Source organism: Vanellus vanellus (genome assembly GCF_965231255.1).
Source record: "Vanellus vanellus genome assembly, chromosome: 1".
Taxonomy (NCBI): Eukaryota; Metazoa; Chordata; class Aves; order Charadriiformes; family Charadriidae; genus Vanellus; species Vanellus vanellus.
Genome location: NC_138905.1, coordinates 103,801,478 through 103,805,261, shown reverse-complemented (window position 1 = coordinate 103,805,261; position 3,784 = coordinate 103,801,478). Strand labels below are relative to the sequence as shown.

The following is a 3,784-nucleotide window of genomic DNA, read 5'->3' as shown; positions in this document are numbered from 1 at the left end:
CACACTGCCCTAAGCACAAGCCAGGTGCTGAGCACAGCAACCCAGTGTGGGCAGTACCGCTTCCCCTGCCTCAACCTGAAACTTGCTTCCAATCCACTGAACAATTCAACAGGAAATTCTGTTAAAGCTCTTCTTTGATATTTTACTCTCATTCGGTTTTTGTTTACTTGCTTTTGATTCTGATTACCGTGAAATCTGGAGACAGAAGAATATATCACCTTGTCAGCTGTGCTGGGTTAGCCTCTTCGTTGCTTCTCAGCAAATCTTTACTCCTTTGTTCAGTGACATTTGTACCATCTAGTCCCTGCACACTAGGATTTTCATCATTTTCTGAAAGGAGAAAAAAAAAAAAAAATTTAATTGAGAACAAACTCACAGTATAGACAACAACAAAGAGGGAGTTCAGATGTCAGTTCCTGGGCTGACTTCTGACTGCCATTCCTTTAGACACTCTTGTGAAGCTACTTCTGGGACAGGAATGTAGGTTTTCATAGTATAAAAAAGAAAAACACTAGCTCAAGGTTCAGAGTTCAGACAGGCAAAATGGCTTGGGCAAACATGCCAGCACAGACAGTTTGTGACCAGTGCCTACAGTTACAGCATTTTCACCTGAACATCATTACAACTCCCTCTGTAAAGTGTTCCCATAGTAGTTCAACATGTTTTTCTCAGGCACTGGTGGATGAATCCAGGAAAGTAACCAGTCTGGGGACTCACATGAGGGTAGGAACTAGCTACAGGATGCTCCACAAGTAATTATGGTAAGTTGGGCTGAGGAACATCCTCCATGAGGAAATATCTTGTTTAAACCAGAAAGCAAACAGAAATGTCTGTTTCACAGCTGAAGCCAAATTTCTAAAATTATTAGATCTGTATATTTACTGAAAAGCCAGAAGTGTAAATTGAAACCTAAGTCTCTGCCATGCCTCTCAAGTAGAACATCTGAGTTTCACTTCACTTTACCCACTACCTCCATCACTTCCTAGAACTACAAAACAAAGCAGGGAAGGAGCCCAGGAAGAGACATCTATTCCCTGAACCACCCAGCTCACATGTGATGCCTCTAGTGTTACAGTGCTCAGCACGCCAATGCAGGAATCACTTCTGTCCACCAGAGAAGCTATTGGACTCCTCACACACATACCTTAGGGGTGACAGCACGGTCTGCTCCCTTTGTTCCCTGCAGATCACATCTGGGTGTTGAGGGGACAGGCTCTATAGGCTGAGCTACGTGTGCCAAACACTACGCAATAGCCTGGCTCTGAGCTAGGTTGGAAATTCCTCTTACCAAGTGGGAGGAACTGTGCAAGGATCACAAAGGGGAAGAAGGAAGAGAGCATGGGGGAGGACAGAAGGACAGACAGATGGAAGGACGAGTCACTGCAGTTAATACAGGAGAGATACTGTCTGCCTTGCACGGTCTGAACCACCCCCTCTGCCCAGAAAGCATGATGCCTAACAATTGCGCAGGGTGACTGGAAGAAGGGGAAGCACCGGCCATCCCCAGGCAGTGAATAGCTAAGTCTCTGCACACGGCTGAAGAGGACACAGCCCACTAGGTTAGGGTAGGAAGGACCTGAGGCTGCAGAAAACTCACTATCTGGAGAGTCCTAGGCCACTACACATGTGATTATCCTGGTATTAATGCTGTTAGCAGCTCTGAGTACTTTGAGTAATTTGGATCTTTCACATTTCAGATATTTCTATGCTAGAAAAAGATCCCCTTGATTACAATATTCAGTTTAAATAAGACAATTGGGCCTCACTAAACCACATTCAGACAAATCACACTCTTAGCTCCCTCTCTGTGACCAATAGGAAGTCACATGGTGATGGATACTCACGTGAACAAGGACTGTTTTCATCCTTTTCTTCATGTTCCTCAGGATTGTCTCTTTCATCTGTAAGTATCAAACTTGCAAGTCGAATGCTTGGTACTGCGATCCAAACTTAAGCCAAGTCAAGTAAAAAGCAGACAAATACACTTGAAACATTTGTAGGAAGAGGTGGAAGAATTCATAGCCAGCATATCTCTCAGTTCCCTACAGCTCATCCCATACTACAGAAAAAAAAGGCTCAGGAGCACATAACTAAAGATAATGGCTCTGACTTAAGTGCCTCTCGCTGTTCTGAACCATGGAGAGTATTTTACCCACCCATCATTGTGTATTTTTCAGTCTCTTCGTGCATTCCCCTTCCTCCAAGAATGCACCCTCCCCCCAATTCTTCTTTATCTGACCTTTCCTAACCCCAGTCCTCTGTTCAGATTTTAAGCCTTTCAAATCACTACCCACTCCTTCCTGCCACATGGGACAAACTACCTTTCATCTCCATTACCAATGTGCTGGAGCAACTTTGCATTTGAACTGCCCAGAGGCACTTTGCAATAACTAAAAGCTTCTTGTCAGAGAAGGCCACTGTCTTCCATCCTCTGTGCCACACAGACCCACCCTCTCTTCACTTTATGCATTTGCCACGGGGACCCATGATTCTCATTCCCATCTTGCCCTCATTTAGGTGTGAGCTACTTAAAACTGACAAGCCAGATCTTCAATTTGGATTAAAATCTCAAACAGGCCTGAGAGCTAATGTGGAGCAGCAGCACAGCTTCATGCATATTGCACAACACTGCTATGGTTGAGCCCAGTTAACAAATGCTCACCTGCACAGCTCCAACGGTGACACGGTGTTTGGGCTTGGGGAGGTCACATCACATTCAGGCTAGGGTCACTGACTCAGGAGTAAACATGGGTGTCCAACCACTGCTGGCACTCACTAACGCAGTGCTCCCAAAAGTGACGGAACCCAGATGAGCCCCACCAGACAGAGATATGAGGCCCTGTTTTACCAGCCAACATCCCACCTCCAAATGACAAAACCGTCTCTCAGCAGACCACACAAACAGGAAAACAGCAGCTGCTACGACCTTCTAAGGCCTTGCCTCAAGTCCACCCTGCACACACACAGGACCAGCCTGGACACTCCCAGCACAGCCCCTTGATGGGAGAACTTTCAGCCCTGCCAGCTGCCAATGTGGAAAATCCTCCAGCAGTCAGTCCCTACAGAGCCATGTGCCATCACCAGCACCGCTTGTCTTAACCTAACTCATAGTAGAAACTGCACTGTCAAATATTCCCTGAAATGCAGAGAGCTGGATCTACACGTGAATGGCTATTTAAATAGGGTTTCTGTATTCTGAAAGTGTTGAATAAGATTTCTTACCTGATCTGTCTTTGTGCTTCTGAAAATGCCATATCAGCACAACAAAGACAGTAATAATTACAACTCCTAGTGATACTATGAGAATACAGAATGGTACTTGAAGAGGATTTCTTCCGAATGTCTCCTTTTGCTCTACAAGGAAAATTCAGTTGTAAAAAATACTTTACTGTACCTTCATCCTGCTGTACTATGTTAGCTTTATTGATCTTAAGTATTTTTGTAATATCCTGTAAGTACATTATTGTCAGAAAGCTGACTTCTAAAATTAAAGGTTACCTTCTTTATTTTCTCTAAGGATTTTACAACCAAAGGGCCTCTTTTCACAAAGCATATATGGGAGCCTATAACCCGTGACATTGGAACAGACCTCAGCCAACAGCTTGGCTCACCGGCTGTTCTTTCTGCCTCACACCACCAACTGAGAAACCTGTAAGGTGTGATAAGAATAGCTAGTGAGATATATTCACACACTAGGCATTTCAGTATCACTGCGTGATACTCAGGTATACCTGTAAGTCTCTCTGTATCACTCTGGTTGGGTTTCTATATCACAGAAAAATCC

General features: G+C 44.5%; 1 long non-coding RNA gene across 1 annotated transcript; it reads right to left on the bottom strand.

Moving 5' to 3' along the window:
- Positions 1-259: 259 nt before the first annotated feature.
- Positions 260-3,393, bottom strand: LOC309675637. The gene is made up of 3 exons (XR_014269516.1): positions 3,223-3,393; positions 1,845-1,949; positions 260-330 (listed from the first exon to the last, which is right to left on the bottom strand). It is a non-coding gene; the product is annotated as an uncharacterized lncRNA (long non-coding RNA).
- Positions 3,394-3,784: the final 391 nt, after the last annotated feature.